Source organism: Lonchura striata, chromosome 21 (genome assembly GCF_046129695.1).
Source record: "Lonchura striata isolate bLonStr1 chromosome 21, bLonStr1.mat, whole genome shotgun sequence".
Taxonomy (NCBI): Eukaryota; Metazoa; Chordata; class Aves; order Passeriformes; family Estrildidae; genus Lonchura; species Lonchura striata.
Genome location: NC_134623.1, coordinates 10,325,322 through 10,343,559, shown reverse-complemented (window position 1 = coordinate 10,343,559; position 18,238 = coordinate 10,325,322). Strand labels below are relative to the sequence as shown.

The 18,238-nt window shown below is 51.9% G+C and overlaps 1 pseudogene; it reads right to left on the bottom strand.

Annotated features, from left to right (window-relative positions):
• Nucleotides 1-14,252: 14,252 nt before the first annotated feature.
• LOC110484632 (uncharacterized) lies at nt 14,253-15,797 on the bottom strand (annotated as a pseudogene).
• Nucleotides 15,798-18,238: the final 2,441 nt, after the last annotated feature.

The window sequence follows — 18,238 nt, the reverse complement described above, 5'->3', positions numbered from 1 at the left end:
GAAGAGGAGGAATAGGAGGAGGAAGAGAGAGGACAAGGACAAGGAGGATGATGAGGATGAGGAGGAGGAGGACAACGAGGAGGAGGAGGATGAAGATGAGGGAAAGGATGAAGATGAAGAGGACAAGGAGGGCGAGGAGGAGGAGGACGAGGAGGAGAAGGAAGATGAACAGGAGGAGGAGGAGGACAAGGAGGAGAATAAAGAGGAGGAGGACATGGATGAGGAGGACCCGGAGAAGGACCAGGAGGATGAGGATTAGCAGGGTGGGGAGGATGAGGAGGAGGAAAAGGAGGAAGATGAGGAGGAGCAGAAGAAGGAGAATGAGGATGAGGAGGACAATGAGGAGGATGAGGAGGATAAGGATGCGGAGGATAAGGAGGAGGAGGATGAGGAGGAGGACAAGGATGAGCAAAAGGACGAGGATAAGGAGGACAAATAGGATGAGGATGACAAGGATGACAAGGAGGAGGAGGACGAGGAAGACGAGGAGGAGGAGGAATAGGATGATAAAGAGGATGAGAATGAGGATGTGGAGGAGGACAATGAAGAGGAGGAGGAGGAGGACGAGGACGAGGATGAGGATGACGAGGAGGAGGACGAGGAGGACGAGGAGAACGAGGAGGAGGACGAGGATGAGAACGACAACGACAACGAAGGCGAGGTGGAAGATGAGGAGGAGGAATAGGAGGAGGAAGAGAGAGGACAAGGACAAGGAGGATGGTGAGAATGAGGAGGAGGAGGACAAGGAGGAGGAGGAGGAGGAGGAGAAGAAGGATGAGGACGAGGACGAGGAGGAGAAGGATGAGGATGAGGAAAAGGATGAAGATGCAGAGGACAAGGAGGACGAGGAGGAGGAGGAGGAGGAGGAGGAGGAGGAGGAGGAGGAGGAGGAGGATGAGGACGATGACGACGACGACGACGACGAGGACGATGACGAAGAGGAGGTGGAAGATGAGGAGGAGGAATAGGAGGATGAAGAGAGAGGACAAGGACAAGAAGGATGATGAGGATGAGGAGGAGGAGGACAACGAGGAGGAGGAGGAGGCGAAGAAGGATGAGGACGAGGACGAGGACGAGGAGGAGAAGGATGAGGATGAGGAAAAGGATGAAGATGCAGAGGACAAGGAGGACGAAGAGGTCAAGGAGGAGGATGAGGAGGAGAAGAAGGATGAGGATGAGTAAAAGGATGAAGATGCAGAGGACAAGGACGTCCTCGTCCTCGTCCTCCTCCTCGTCCTCCTCATCTTCCTTGTCCTCGTCCTCCTCCTCGTTCTCCTCCTCGTCCTCGTCCTCCTCCTCCTCCTCTTCCTCCTCCTTGTCCTCCTCTTCCACTTCCTCGTCCTCCTCGTCCTCCTCGTCCTCTTCCTCCTCTTTCTCCTCCTCCTCCTCTTCCTCCTCCTCCTCGTACTCCTCGTCCTCGTCGTCCTCCTCATCCTCCTCATCCTCGTCCTCCTCTTCCTCCTCCTCCTGCTCTTCCTCCTCCTCCTCCTCCTCGTCCTCCTCCTCGTCGTCCTCGTTCTCCTCCTCCTCCTTGTCCTCCTCGTCCTCCTCTTCCTCCTTGTCCTCTTCCTCCTCCTCCTCCTCCTCTTTCTCCTCTTCCTTGTCCTCTTCCTCGTCCTCTTCCTCCTCCTCCTCCTCCTCCTCGTCCTCCTCCTCCTCGTCCTCGTCCTTGTCATCCTCCTCCTCCTACCTCTCCTCCTCCTCCTCCTCCTCTGTGTGTGTTTCTCGGGATTCAATGACTCTAGGATTCCAGGAACCTGGAACTCTGGGATTCCATGGCTCTGTGACCCCATGGATGCATTCCTGACTGTCTCCAAGGCCACGAGGGAACGTTGGTGCCAGCGGGAGGGGCTGCAGTGCAGGGGCACCAACAGCTGAGAGGCGACTGAGCTGCTGCTGCTGCTGCTGCTGCTGCTGCTGCTGCTGCTGCTGCTGCTGCTGCTGCCTCTGCTGCTTCTTCTGCTGCTGCTTCTTCTGCTGCTGCTGCTGCTGCTGCTGCTGCTGCTGCTGCCTCTGCTGCTGCTGCTGCTGCTGCTGCTGCTGCTGCTGCTGCTGCTTCTTCTGCTGCTGCTTCTTCTGCTGCTGCTGCAGCTGCTGCTTGTGGGGGTGCTGCTGGCAGGGGCAGGGTCCTGGTGTGGCTGAGCGTTGCCATCTCAGCCTGTGAGCTCCTGGGAGCTCAGGACAGGGCCAGGACTGACCCAGGTTGGCACTGCACTTGAGGACAGACACAGAGAATGGAAAGTGCCCATAGAGTGGTTCCGAGCAGGTCTGTGGGAAGGAGGAGGGCGGGAGGATGAATCCCCTGCCCAAGGCTGCCAAGGGAAGGCTTTGGGAGGGAAAGCAAGCCTTGACCTGACACTAAGTCCTTCAAGGGCTCAGTTGCCCACGCTGAGCAGGATTTCTTCGCGCAGAACTGACAGGGCCAGATCCAGGGATGGGGAGGACATCGATGTGGGCTTCAGGTGAGCAAATTCTGCAGTGCTGACAAAGAGAGAGACTACAGCCAGGTGAGGGAGGCAGGTGGAAAAGGCTTTGTGCCGTCCCTGCTCAGAGGGGATCCTCAGCACAGCCCTGACGATCTGTACATAGGAGAAAACAATGAGCACAAAACAACAAAAGGATAAACTGCTAGTAACCACAAGAAGCCCAAGTTCCTTGAGGTGGGAATTGGAGCAGGAGAGCTTGAGTATCTGTGGGATATCACAGAAGAACTGGCCCAGGGCATTGCCATGGCACAGGGGCATGGAAAATGTATTCGCTGTGTGCAGCAGAGCATTGAGAAAGGCACTGGCCCAGGCAGCTGCTGCCATGTGGGAACAAGCTCTGCTGCCCAGGAGGGTCCCGTAGTGCAGGGGTTTGCAGATGGACACGTAGCGGTCGTAGCACATGATGGTCAGCAGCAAATGTTCTGTTGCAGCACAGAAAAGAAAAAAAAGTCTTGTGCAGCACATCCTGTGTAGGAGATGTTTCTGGTGTCCCAGAGGGAATTGTGCATGGCTTTGGGGACAGTGGTGCAGATGGAGCCCAGGTGGCTGAGGGCCAGGTTGAGCAGGAAGAAGAACATGGGTGTGTGCAGGTGGTGGCCGCAGGCTACTGCGCTGATGATGAGGCCGTTGCCCAGGAGGGCAGCCAGGGAGATGCCCAGGAAGAGGCAGAAGTGCAGGAGCTGCAGCTGCCGCGTGTCTGCCAGTGCCAGCAGGAGGAAGTGGCTGATGGAGCTGCTGTTGGACATTTGCTGTGGCTGCACATGGGCACCTGTTCATGGAGAAAGGACAGGGACAAGTCAGGAGAGGCTGCTTGGAGCCAATCCTGGGCCATTCCCTGCAGCCTGTTCTGCTGGAACTCACCCACCCTTGTTCCTGCTCTGGGAAAACCTTCACCCAGGTCCCTGCCTGAGCTCCAGTTGTGCTGGCTGAATGTGCCAGAAGCAGCCAGGGCAGTGTGTGGGGGCTCTCAAGGAGCCATCCTTGTCCTGCTGCCCTGTGTTTGTGGCCATTTAGCAGAGGGGCAAGGCTGGATATTCAGGATTTATTAGGGGAGTAATTCCTATTGCAGAGAGGCTTGATACCATCTGCACTCATACTTCTAAGGGAAACAAAACAGATGTCAGGAGTTGGTTTAAGGAATTTTTTTCCTACCCACACATCATTGCTGGCCTTCTGAGGTCAGAACTCCCCAGTGTGGGAACTCAAAATGCCTCTCAGACATTTTTAGAGGCTCCAGGCCGTAGTCAGACGCAGTCTAGACCCCAGCAGGCAGCTGGATTTAGCTGTGATTTCGAGTTTGAACCATAGAATGAATTACCAACTTTGAAGGTAGAACAAGCAGTCACAAAGTGCTAGATAGTATAGTAAATGTAGTCACAAAGTAGAGGGAAATATTTTTTGGTAGTGTACAGGGGGGTTTTAGTGCATGTACAGGGGGGTTTTTTACTTTGTACATGGGGGTCAGAAGTTCTAAGATAGAGGAAAGTGGGCTGAACCCATCCTTCTTCTTTCTTCTTCCTTGCCTCCATGTTCTTGGTGATGCTGGCACTCACAGATTAGTTTAGAATAGAAAAACACTTAGTAACGTAGGTAATAGGTATTGGGGAATAATTATAAACATGTTATACGTAATATATCTTATAAAAGATAGCAGCAGCCCTGGGCGGGGGGAGAAGAGAAAAAGACACCAAACAGTCAGGGTGTCAGGAGTGTGTGCCTCTCTGCCTAGGCCGCTGACCAAAGGGCCGCAGCCCAAGAACTTAATCTGTTAGATAACTAGCAATAAAACATCTTGAAACCAAACAAGAAGAGACTGTGGAGTTTTCCTTTGAAAACGCGGGTTAGAGAAAAAGCTCTACCACCACACAGGAACCCCAGCCAAACCCGGGGTTCCGACACCCAGCATTCCTGCTGCACTCAGAATTTGCCACTGAGAGATGTGAGAGGCAAAGGATTCCTTGTGGCTGAGGGAAGCTGAGGGGCTGGATGGGCTTGTTCCCCCAGCACTGCTCTGTTCAGCCCCCTCTGCTTCCCTGAGCATCTCCCTGGGCCTGGACATCCCCTCCTGAGAGGTGCCTTGTCCCTGCCAGCGCTCACAGAGCCCATCCCACCCTGTGTGCCCTTGGCCCGGCCCTACAGAAACCTGCCTGTGTGCAGGGCCCTGGCTGGGGCAGGCTCTGTGTGCAGCTGGGCAAGGGCAGCTCAGGAGAGCCCTGCTGGGCCCTGCAGAGGTGATGCTGCTGCTGCCCAGGGCTGAGGAGTGGCTGAAGGCCCTTTGGGAGGCTCCCAGCAGAGACACTGACCACCCAAAGTCACAGTTCTGGAGTCTCTGTAAATGTTCAAACATTCCTTTGATGATCCTGTGTGTCTTTTTCAACTCAGAATATTCTGTGATTCTGGGACTACAATTCCTGTTCTGCTTCTCTCATTCCCCTGTTATCTACAATTAAAAGAGAGAAAAAGCACTTGCAAGAATGTTACAACATTAAAGAAAAAAACAGACTTTTATTGGAAGGTTCCAGGTGTCCCAGTGGGGATGGGGCACACCCAGCCACTGATTTCAACAATTATTAAGGTTAATCAATTAGGATATTTAACAGGAACATCCAATAGGAGATTCAGTTGCCCAAGTTACACACCCCCGGATCAACCCATTGGAGTAGGTCAAAGGGCTTCTTTGCCCCACTTTTTGTTATGACTGCTCATATTCTGGTCAAAAACCAAATGCTGTTCTTGTAGATCCACTCCCTCCTAATTAGACTATACAGTATTTCAGGAATGTATTTATACAGTCAGCTTATTGGTGTAAAATCTGAGAGATAGGAAGAAAACATAGTAGACACAGCTAAGGATTCCAGTTATATAAGTACATAATAGTAGTTTAGAAGAGCCACTTAAGAGTTTAATAGAGTTATGTAAGGATTATAGTTTTATAACTAAATCATAGTAATTTGCAGAGCTATGAATATATGAAAAACATATAAAAAGCAGAACACTTTTTGTCATCACCCCAACCATCCCATCCTTCTCCAACAACGAAATTAAAAACACCATCTGGAAAGCTCCTGATCTTTACAGCAATCCCAGGCTTACCTTCTTTGGGAAGTGTCCTCCGGAGCTGTGCCCAGGCTGGTCTGGAGCTGGGAGCAGCTCTGCCCCAGCCAGCCCCTCTCAGCAGTAGCACCTGCCCTGCTCAGGGTGGCTCCTTTCCCCCACAGCTCCTGGCCAGCGCTGGGAGCAGCTCCAGGGCCGGCTGAGAGCTGTCCCTGGCAGCAGCAGAGTCCCTGGCCCAGCACAGCGCCCTGGGCTGCAGGACCCTGCTCTGCAGGACAGCCCTGGGCACCCCTGGCTGCTCTGCACAGGAGATGAGCAGAGAATGCACTCACAGGGGCTGTGGGCATTGGCATGTTCCAGCTTTAGGAGATCACTGCAGGAGCTGCAGCTGCATTGTCCTGCAGACAGAGGTTCCTGTGCCAAGGGCTGGCAGTGATTCTGCCCCAGGCACTTCTCAGCCCCTTCCAAGCCCTGACTGATTGAAGCTCTCTGTGCCTCTGTGCTGTGCCTGGGCTGGCTGCAGGCAGTGCCCCAGCCCTGCTGGGCTGGGGCAAGAGCTGCTCAGCAAGAGCAATGTGCTTTTGAAGCTCTGTTTACTTACCAGGATCACCCTCTGTGCCAGGAGCCCAGCCCAGCTCAGCAGCACAGACACAGCACAAGGACTTTAATGACCCTCTGGGGCTTTGTGCTCAGGCCCTGAACATCAGGCCCTGAGAGGGAGCTGCAGAAACCTCTCCAGAACTCCAAGGCGCAATCCAGCTCCAAAGTTTCTTGGACTTTTAATGGGTCCCACTGAGGGACACGACTGAGAAAGTGTCCCCAGGCCCCAGGCAGAGCAGAGAACTGGAGGCACTGATGCCAGGTGGGGACAAAGAGAAGCCAAGTCTTGGTGCCCTGGGGCACAGCAGGGTCTGTGCCACCAAGGGCTGTGAGGAGACACCTTGTCCTGAGGCCCTGGAGCCTCCTGGCACAGCCCCAGCCAGGCTGGGCACTGTCAGCCCCTGCTCCTGCCCTCAGCATCCCCCCCTAGCCCACATCCCAGTGGCTCAAGGATCTGCTGGAAGGAGTCCCTGGGGAGCCTTGGTCAGGAATGGCCCTGGGGGCTCCTTCATGCTCCCAGGGACTGCAGGTTTTTCAAAGGACTTTGGCTCTTGCTTTTGTCTTGGAGTCTCTGAGAGTTTTGTGCAATCATGGCCTCCAATTATCTGCTTTAATTAGTGCCTGGAGAAGCTTTGTCAGGAACAACACTCAGTGGGGCCCTTTAATGCTTCAAGGTACTCAGTTCTTTTAAGGTACTTGGTGTTTCCCTTTTGCTACAGACACTGTGAGAGGTTTGTGCTATCGTGGCTCCAATTATCTGCTTTAATGAGTCCCTTGAGAGCTTTGTACTGCCACTCAGTGGGGCTCATGAATACTTTGAGATTCTTAACTTTTGTGAGGTACTTTGTATTTTCCTTTCCACCTTGAGAGTTCTTTGTGCCATTTTCAGTCTCTGAGAGGTTTTTGTGCCATCCTGGCCTCCAGTTCTCTCCTCCAAGGACTCCATGAAGAGCCTGTGGTATAGATGGACCTTTGTGGGTCCCATTAATGCTTTAGACGCCAATCACTTCGGGGTTTTCCTCTGACTTGGACTCCTGGAAAGGTTTGTGCAATCTCCTCTCAGGCCCTGAGGTTCCAGGTCTCAGCTCCAAATGCACCACGGGGCTCATTAAGATCAAGCAAGTCCTGACAAACCATGGCTCTGCCTTGATTTCCCTCTGCTCTCATGCAGTTCATCAGGAAGTTTTCCGTAGTGGTTTTGGCTTGCCAATTTGAGATTTCTCAGCCAATGCATCAATTAGTGTGGTGAGTTCAGTGTTCGCTAATTACCAGTGCACTCACTAGAATATACTTACTCATTTACTCCTGTGAGATAGGAGTAGGAGAAAAGCAAATGGGATGAAAACTTTAAAAGGGTCTAAATAAAAGTTTATTAAAAGTAACTAAAAGAAAGAGTAGTAAGAATCATAACAAAACTTTCACAACACTTCCTCTCTCCATGCAACTTTTTCTTTCTCTTTGAGAATATATGGACACAAACCCTAAAATTTTGAGTCAGTTTACCACTTCTAGAATTGTCTTTCTTCACTTCACCTTGGGAGAGGAGTCTCTCTTTCTTGCTATGGAGACTCCTCCATAAGAAAACAGTTCTCTTGGGGCTCTCAATTTCCACGAATAGCAGCCACTTGGAAAAATGAAATTGTGAAATCCCTGCCATTTTTTCACAGCTTTTCCCACAGTTCTGTTTATGGGCCATGTCAACTTATGGGGTATTAGCTTAAAGATGAGCTGTTTAAGACCAATATTTTCTTATTCTATGTCTGAAAACATCTTCATCTCTGGGAACAGAGGTCTTCTTCTCTCCCTGAGGTCACGGAGTCTCATCACTCTGCTCTCTTCCAATGTTCAAGCTTCTCATGGGATCACAGCTACTGCAACATTTGCTTACTTTAGCATGGAGGCCTCTGCTGAAACAAATAATCTCCCCATACTTTTCAATGCCTTATAGGGAAAAAGAGATTCTGATATATCAATGGCATTCTTCTCCATAGCTTTAGCAGAGGATTCCAGCCCCAAGATCAAGGCATCTCCTCATCCCTCCCATCTGGGACTCAACTTCCTCTTCAGTGACCTCGGTGTGTTCATGTTGCTCCTCTGTGTGCCTGCCCTGTGTCCTTTTCTCTCACGGGAGGGAGGATGGCAGCACTGGCAGAGTCAATATCTGCCCGGGGCTGCAGATGGTTCCGTGAGCCCGGCCGGGCTCGGTGGCCAATTCTAATTTTGGCCATGGTAACTGGACATGAAGACCAATTCTTTTTCATAGGAATGAAGGAACAGAGTCCCACTATTGTAGGGGCAGATGAGAGGTGACCACCAGAGGACAAGACCAGCCAGAGCTGCCAGATTTTGTTCTATGAGAGACCCTTGACTATCAGAAATTTTTTTGGCAGAGCGTTAGTTTTGGCAATGGGCATCTTAAAAGACGGATGGTTCTTTTCCATACAAAGGAAAGCATGGAGCCCCAGTGCTCCAGGAGCTGATGAGAGGCAGCCCTTGACATCCCAAGATCAGCCAGACCTGTCAGGTGGCCCCTGGGAGGCCAAGCCAGCCAGACCTGGTCCATGTTCCCTTGCTTCCATGTGGCCCCACAATGTCCCAATGGTCCCTTGTTTCCAGAAGGCCCTGAGGTGTGTCACAATGCCCCGTTGGTGACACCAGGCCCTGAATGTTCCCAATGGTCTCCATGGTTCCATCAGGCCCCACAGAGTCATAATGGTCTCTGGGTCCATGAAGCCCCGTGGTGTCACCATGGCCCCTTGGTTCCATGGGCTCCAGTGGTGCCACAATGATCCCCTTGGTTCCATGAGGTGCCCACAGTGTCACAGTGATCTCCATGGGAAGGAAAGAACTGAGCCCCAGTGTGGCAGGGGCAGCCACCAGAGGCCAAGGCCAGACAGACTTGACAGTACGGGCAGATTTTGTCTGGGAGCAACCCTTGGATATAGGGAATTTTAGAGCTGGAATCCCAATTTCAGACATGGACACCTGGAGGAGAAGGACAGTTCTTTGCATGGGAAGAAAAGCACAGAACACTGGTGTTTTGAGGGTCAAAGGTGGCCACCAGAGCCCTAAGGCAGCCAGACCTCTGTGTTCTGGTATCTTTTGTCTGAAAGCAACTCTTGGACATAGGCAATTTGGGAGGTGGAACCACAAGTACAGACATTTCTGTGTATATAAGAAGTATGGTTCTTTTCCATAGGAAGGAAAGCCCAGAGCCCAAATGTTTCAAAAGCAGGTGAGAGGCAGCCCGTGTCTTTCAGAAGAGGCCAAGGGAAGCCACACCTGTCTGTCCTGGAAGCTTTCACTTGGGAGCATCCTTGGATGTACAGTTTTGGATGTGGAATCCCAGTTTTGGCCATGAGCACCAAGACCAGATGAATTATTTTTTCCTATAAGAAAAAGAAGTGTGAAGTCCAAGTGTCCTGGAAGATGACAGGTGGCCCTCCTTAGGCCAAGCCAGCCAGACCTTGGCACCTTTCATCTAGGGGCTATCCTTGGACACAGGGCATTTTAGAGGGCAAATCTCAATTTTGGCTGTGGGCACCTGGACAGGAAGAAGAGTTCTTTTCATAAGGAAGGAAAGCACAGAGCCTCAGTGTTTCAGAGGCAGATGAGAGCCAGCCCTCAGAAGCCAAGGCCAGCCAGACATGTCTCTGACCTATCTTAGCTGCTTTTGTCTCTGAGCTATCCTTGGATATAGGAAATTCTGAGGCAGATGCCAAATTTTGGCCATGGGTGCATAGTTGAGATGGATGATTTCTTCCCATAAGAAAGAAAAGCACATGGTCCAAGAGTTTCAAAGGCAGATAAGAGGTGGCCCCTGGGTGGCCAAGGCAGCCAGAGGTGTTTCTCCTGGCAGATTTCATGTGGGAACAATCCTTGCAATATAAGGAAATTTGGAGAAGGAATCCTGGTTTTGTCCCTGGGTCCCTGAAGGAGAAGGAGAGTTCTCTCCCATAGAAAGGAAAGCCCAGAGCCCCAGTGCTTCAGGGGCAGATGGGAAGCAGCCCTAGACATGCCAAGGTCAGCCGGACCTGTCAGGTGGTCCCCAAGAGGCCCAGCCAGCCAGACCTGTTCCATGTTCCCTTGGTTCCGTGGAACCCCGCAGTGTCACAATGGTCTCCTTGGTTCCATCAGGCCCTGGAGTGTCACAATGTTCCCCTTGCTTCTGCAGTGTCACAATGGCTTTGTGGTTCCACAGAGCCCTGATGTGTCACAATGGTCCCTCGGCTCCGTGTGCCCTCGCTGTGTCACAGCGGCTCCTCTGTGACACTGCAGCTGCACAAAGTCACCATGGACCCTTGGTTCCCTGGGGTCTCTGAGTTCCACAATGGTCTCCTTGATTCCATGAGGCAGCATAGTGTCACCATGGCCCCGTGGTTCCATGAGGTGCCCACAGTGTCCCCGTGGTCGCTGTCAGAGGCTGGATGAGATCCATGTCCCGAGACACCTTGGGATGCTCGGAATGCCCGTGTGGGGCCAGGGGCGGGTCAGGCCTTGGTTTGTGGTGGGACAGAGCCCCGCCCCCAGCCTGGCCTGGCAGAGCTGTCAATCACACAGCAGGGGCGGTGCTGATTGGCTGAGCTGTCAACCAATCACACACCAGCAGCTGGTGCCTACCCTGACTCTGATTGGTCAATCACCGGGCAGTCCCACCCCAGGGGCGGGCCCATGGAGGCCCAGGGGGTTAAAAGCCGGAGCACGAGGCCAGCCCATGGTCTGGATCCTGCCTTCTCCTGGGGTTCCTCTGTTAGCGACGCTGGGACCTGAGCAATTGGTGCCAATGTGTGCGTCTTTCTATAGATCTTCTATAGATCTTTCTGATGTTCTCTATTTCTCCTCTTTCTAATCCTACTTACCTGGAACTATTTTGGGTAACTTAGCATCTTAAGGGTTAAAGGTTTTTAGGTGAAGTGGGCTAAGTTAATGAAGTTAATGGTATGGTGAGTTTTATGTTGAAGTGGATCTTGTATTAAACCCTTTGCCGAAGTTCCATTACATTGTCTATATTTTGCCAGTAACATTTTGTGTCATTTTGACCTCTTAGCTCTGTTGGTTGGAGCATGGTGCTGGTGTCACCGAGGCTGTGGGTTCAGTCCGTGTGTGGGAAATTCACTTAAGGTCTGGGCTTGATGATCTTTGTGGGTCCCTTCCTACCAAGAATATTCTTTGCATCTATCCATAGTGAGACTATCGATTTGGTGTTTCTCCTGTGCACCAAACTCAAGTAAAGGAACCTTTGGTGACCCCCAGCATTTCAGTGTTCTGGGGTGTTACAGCCTTGCAGACTCACAATGGCCTCTTGTGTCCATGAGGCCCCACATTGCCACAATGATCCCCTTGGATCCATGGGCCCAACAGTGCCACAATGATCCCCTTGGTTCCACAACTTCCCACAGTGTTACACTGGCCCCTTGGTTCCATGAGGATCTGCAGGGTCACACAGGTTTATGACATTTGACCTTGCTGCCCCTCACATCCCCCTGCCCCACAAACAGCCCCAAGCCACCCGTGAGGGACAGGCCCTGCTGTGCCAGGCTGGGCTCAGGGCTTGGCCTTTCTGCTTCCCCCAGCCAGCCCAGGCCTTGCTCAGCAGTGCAGTTCCCTGCTCTGAGCCTTGGGCTCCCTGCAATCCTGGCCTCAAGGATCTGCTCTCTCCAGTCCCTGGGGAGCCTTTGGCAGTCCCTGCCCTCAGTGGGGCCCGGTGATGCTCCAATTAACTTGGAGTTTTGCTCCTGACTCCTTGAGCAGCTTCTTCAGCCTTCTATCAGTGCCTGAGGGTCCTGGACAGGGGCTCAAATCCACGATGGGGATCATCAAAATACAGAAAGACCGTGGAGGATCTTTCTCTTCCTTCAATTGTCTTCAGCTCTCCAGGACTTGTGCAGCTCACTGGAGTCAGTTTGGAGCTCTTGTAAGGAGGAAGATTTCAAAGTGCACCTCATAACCTTTTTTTCTTTAATCAAGTGAGTATTTTTTCATTTTCCACTTCAGAGAAGAGGTGATAGAAGCATTCCCCAGGTGACCTTGATGCTCAGTGTCTCCTTAGGAGGTCTGGGCATGTAGAAGAATGAGCCCCTTGAGGGCTGACCCTGTTTGGACAAGCTGCTCCTCACCCCCAGCCTCACCATGTCTGACATCGCCCACCTGGCACTGACATCCCTGTGCCCTGCAGCAGAACCTTGTCCCTGAGCTCTGCAGCTCCATGTCCCAGCCCATTGCACCGTGTCCCACCTGCTCTCCTCAGGGCTCTGCCTGCACACGGGCCCAGGAGAAGTTTTCCTGTTGAGAAAGAAAGAATGGAAATCCTAAGCAAGTTTCCTAAACAACAAACCCCACTCAAGAACCACCTGCTCAGTACAGGCTGCCTGGATTGGTGTCACCTTTCTACAAGGGACAGTGTGACCAGAAATGATCTCTGGAAGCAGAATTCTCTGAGTCTCCCAGCTGAATTCTCTGTCCCTGTCCTTTCCCTGGATGCATGTTGCAGATGCAAGCTGCTGTTGCTAGCCTCACCTATAACTGCTCTCTGGAATGCAAAGAGATATTCCCAGGTGGGTTAAGCAGGAGTTGCTCAATGTTTCTATAAATCTTTTGTGTTCCCCATGGAACGAAGGGGCCATTTTGGCACTGAGGGGGTGACATGGAAGCAAGGAGTCAATGGTGACCCTGGGGTCCCATGGAACCAAGAGGCCACAGTAACACAGCAGGGCCTTATGGATCCAGTGGTCCATTGTGACACTGTGGATCCAAGGACACCATGGAGACACACCCCAGAACCTCATGGAACCAAGGAGTCCATGGTGACCCAGCGGGGCTGCATGGAGCCAATGGTCCATGGTGACACTGCCCATCCAAGGAGGCCATTTGGACACTGCAGAATCTCATGGAGCAAGGTGGCCATTGTGACACTGAAGAACTTCATGACACCAAATATCCATGGGGACACAGCAGGGTATTATGGAACCCAGGAACTGCTGTTGGCAGTGTGGAAACTCATGGATCCAGGGACTGTTGTGGCACTGCACAACCAACACAGCTGCTGCACCTTGTCCCCTGCCCTGCAGAGCTCCTTGGGAGGCACGGCAGGAGCAGCACCCTGGGAGCCTCGGGAATGCCCGTCTGAGATCCATGGCACATGCTCCCAGGGGCTGGAATTCCAGATCCCAGCCAGGAAAAAATGTTCCTGCCCTTGAAGGCAAAGCTCTTATGGAAGAGCCAAAAGCCGATTGGAGCAAATCCTACAGTGAAATTTCACTGCCAGCCTTCATAACTTCACCCATGGTGGTTGTAGCTCATGGATTGGGAATGAAATCAGGGCAGGGTCTTTGGTGCGAGATGCCCTGGCTCAAGGGTGACACTGAGAAAAGAAACAGAACAGGCAAAGAGAGTCAGGAGAGAAAGTAGGACACAAACACAATCAACTGAGAGGGTGGCACTCTGAAAAACAAAAGAGAACTGACTGAAAATTAGTGGGACAGTAATCAATAATTCTGAATGTTTTATTTATTATCAAAATACATCCCATACACCCAGCTGCACAGAATCATGATCCCACACCCTTTAAATTTGGATCCCACACCCTTTAAATTTGGATCCCACATCTCTCAATTTCCCTCCTACCCCATCTCACCCTGGAGGCTGTGGAATTGGGTATTTTATCATGGGTTAGAGTTTTTTGAGGTGGAAAAAAGCCATTTTGAAGTGGGATTATACCGTTTTGGGGTAAGACTGAGGTGTTTTCAGTGAGACGGAGTCATTTTGAGGTGACAGATGAATCCATCTTGACTTTGGGTGTGCAAAGATATTGAGAACACTGCCTGAAATACCCCAAGAACCCACAAATCCTCCAGAATATGTCCCCAGACTATAAATTCCTTCACAAATACCTGTTAAAAGGTTGGACTTTGGAAATCTCTGAATAATTACTTTCTTTTCTGTCTTGTTTCAGGTGTTTTAATTGATAAAGACAAATCAGAAGAATGTTAGGGCCAAACTAAAAGATAACCAACCAGGTGTCTTCCCAATATGGATCACAGGGAATGTGGGTCACCAGGCCTGTGCCCAACATGGGTCTTCTTATGGGGGAGAAGGCTGGAACAGTGTACAAAGCTCTTCATGCAGTTCAGGGACTCGCAGGGCTTCCTTTACTAGTGCCTCCGTTGGTGTTTGGTCAAGTGAGAGCTCTGGGTGAAGCTCTTCCCACACCGGGGACACTCGTAGGGCCTCTCCCCAGTGTGCATGTGCCGGTGGGTGACAAGGGTGGAGTTGCACTTGAAGCCCTTCCTGCAGTTGGAGCAGCAGAAGGGTCTCTCCTCTCTGTGAATCTGCTGATGACAGAAGAGATTTGAGCAGGTCTTAAACTTCTTCTGACACTCAGGACACATGTAGGGCCTCTCCCCAGTGTGGATCATTTGGTGGATGATCAGTTTGGACCTCTGGCTGAAGCCCTTCCCACATTGCTCGCACTTGTATGGCCTTTCCTCAGTGTGGATGATCTGGTGGCGAATCAATGAGAACTTCTGGCTGAAGCTCATCCCACATTCCTCACACTCGTAGGGCCTCTCCCCGATGTGGATGCACTGGTGGGTGACAAGGGTGGAGTTGTGCTTGAAGCCCTTCCCACACTCAGGGCAGCAGAAGGGCCTCTCCTCTGTGTGAATCTGCTGGTGGCAGAGGAGATCAGAGCTGGTGTGAAACCTCTTCTGTCACTTGGGACATTCGTAGGGCCTCTCCCCAGTGTGGATGCGTTGGTGGGTGACAAGGGCAGAGCTGCAGCTGAAGCCCTTCCCACACTCCCCACACTCGTAGGGCCATTCCCTGGTGTGGATAATCTGGTGGCAGATCAGGGTGTTGCTCTTCCTGAAGCTCTTCCAACACTCCAACCACTTCTAGGGCTTCTCCCCATCATGAGGCTTCTCATGGACCACCAGCTCCAAGCTCTGGCTGAAGCTCTGCCCACCTTCCTAGCCCAGGGTGGATCTTTCCTCCTCAGAGCACCCTGGGCTGGGCTTGCAGTACCTCCTCCTGTAGGATCACTGAGGGATTTTCTCCCTGTTGGATTCCTGCGTTGTGCAGCTGCTCAAAATGGCCTCTTCCACTAGGTTCTGCTGAGGGGATTTGTCCTCCCTCATCTCCATCCCCAGCGGCTTGTCTGGGGGAGGAAAGACAAGGAGAGGATGGGGTTTGCCTCTGAGCCAGAGGGAAGAAGAAGGAGGTTCCCCCAGTGCTTCCCCAATAGGACAGCGTCGGCAGTGGGGCTGTCCTGCAGCCGGGGGCCGTGCTGAGTTGGGAGATGGAGCAGGAGAGAGGGGGAAAGGGGCACTGACTTCCTCCTCACCTGCCTGGGGGTCCCAGGGCATCTTCCTCTTCCTTGCAGCCTCCTCCTCCATCTGGCAAACTTTGAGGGATGGGAAATCCAGCTTTGGAAGGAAAACAAGGGGAGAGCACATTAAGTTTTGTACTGGTTTCAAAGCAAACCAGGGAGAGAGTCTAAGCCAGAATGACAACTGAGTAAGAAAATTAAGATCAAGGCAATGATGCAGAAACACTGGTTTAAACTGACAGAGTCAAGATATAATCTGACACTCCGTTGCTCAGAGTGGTGGTAGCAGTCTGATGAAATGGTGGCTGCAGTTTGGCTCGAGTGATGAACATGATTCTGTCAAAGCGGTGATCCTGTAGAAGGGTCTGGTCTTCCTCTGAAGGTCCAGTGGTGGTTATGGAGCTCTTGTCCTCTGGGAATGCAGTAGGCAAGGTGGCCGTGGTGTTGCAAGGGTGAGATTATATCCCGGCAGGAATGCTTGGTTCCTCCCCCTGGGCGGAGCATCCCACAATGGGATGATGTAATTTTATCCGTCCTGCAGTGACACTCAATGGCCCATTAAGAGAAGATGGCTCCTGGAGGGCGTTATCAGGGCTGAGCCATGGAAGAGATAAAGAACACTGCCCCACCTGTTGATAACAGTTTATGGAGATGGGGACTGAAAACACTTTTGGTTACATCTGACATTGTAACCTGAAACAGTGAGGCAATCCCTGCTCTGGGTGGGGGGTGAACACCACCCCCCTTACCCAAACTGGCTCAGGTGTAAAACCCTCACCCTGGGAAGGCCACGCACACAGGGGACAATGTCACACTTGCCCCACCCCAGGGGAGATCTCTGTCCCTGTCAGTCCCTTGTTCTCCCCCTTTTCTTTTTCTTTCCATCTCTCTATCTACCCCTCATTTACTGTTCAATAAAATCCACTTTGGATTTGGTCTTGTTAGCACCTTAATTGGGGCAGAGGCAACTGTCTAATAATTTTGTTAACCAGACTGCAACATTATTTTCGCACAGTGAGTTCAGGGCTCTGTTGTCTGACCCCAAGTGCTTTTGACAACAGCCTGGTTCCCTCCTCTGAGCAGGTTTTGCCTCTTTCTGGAGGAACTCCTGGAAACTTGGATGCAGCTTCCTTTGAGTGACTTTTGAGAGAACATATGAGGAAAATGGCTGTTGTGGGTGGCCAGTGTAAAGAAAATAATTTCTTGTCCTTCCTTGAAAAGTTTGTTAAAATAATTGGAGGAAAGGGAGCAAATCATACCAGAGAGACTGACAAGGTTCATTCACTCCAAGGTGAGGAACACAAGGCTACTAAATTCCTATAAGAAACCCAGTTCAAGTAGATAAATTCCCAAGTAACTCCTGAATTCAGAGGTTTTGGGACTTTGCCAAATATGAGAATTATTATTTTCTTGGTCCCTGTCACCTTTGTGACAGCTACACTGAGCTTTCCCTTCCCTTTATTAATATGTATTGGGCCAAATTTCCACTTTCCTTTTTTTGGAACCTGCCATCACCTGAGCTGGAGATGTGCAGGAACTGATGAAACTTGGAATTGCCACAGAATTGCTTCTATTTTCAGTTTATTCATGTATGGGATTTGTTTGCATTTCCATCACTAGTGACTTTTGGGAAGAGCAAATATACCTCAAGGCATTTTTTGGAGGGTTAAGTTTTATTTCTGCCGAGTTTGTTTTGTCCAGTGCTCAGGGGATGCTCAAGGGGTCTCTGTGCTTCTAGCCCTGGGGGATTCTTGGGAGGGGCTTGGGGTGGTTGTTTCTGTTCCCATCACTCGAGGCCATTCCCTAGGGGTGTTCGTGTCCCTGTCACCCCAGGCCATTCCCCAGGGTGTCTCCATCATTCTCGCCCAGGGAATACCTGGGGGGTCTCCCACCCTCTCACCCCTGTGCCAGGAGGTGCTCGGGGCAGTCTCTGTCCCTCTCAGCCCAGGGAATGCTCAGGAGTCTCTGTCCCCTTGCCCTGGGGGATGCTCAGGGGGTCTCCATCCCTCTGGCCTCAGGGAATGCTTGTGCAGGGCTGGGGACCAGGGGCTCTGTGTCCCTCTCACTGCTGAGGGTGCTCGGGGCTGGGGGGGCTCTCCAACCTTCTCATCCCTGGGGAGGCCGGGGGGGTCTCTGTCCCTCTCAGCCCTGGTGTGACCCCACCCAAACATCATCGGGGTTGGAGGGACAGAGACACCCCCAAACCCCCAGAAGGGCTGAACCTGGGATTTGGTTTGGGGCTGAGGATTTAGGAAGTGGCTGGAATTGGGGCTGGGGTAGGAGTTGGGGCTGAGATTTGGATTAGAGCTGGGATTGGGATTAAGGCAAAACATGGGATTGGCTTTAGGGCTGGGGCTGGGATTGGGTCTGGGGCTAGACGAGTCTGGCACTGGACTGAGATTAAATACAGAACTGTGAGTGTGTCTAAACATGGAGTGAGATTGAGACCAGGATCAGGGTCAGGGTTGGGACTGAGCACACGCAGAGCGGGACAGGGAGGATGTCACTGCAGGATGTCCCTGGCATCGTCCCAGCCCTCCTCAGGCACCTCCAAACATGGGGGCAGCTGGGTGCTCCAAGATCCAGGTGCTGCCACGCAGCCCCTCAATACCAGGCGAACATTCCCGGAGGGCAGCCCTGAATGTGACCCTTGGGGCTCTGGGATCAGCCCTCGCATCTCTGTGGGAGCAGCTGCAGACATGATGAGAGACTTTCCCCCACTCATTCCTGAGGAAGGGTGAAGCCCAGCTGTCCTTTTCTCCTGCTGCCTCCT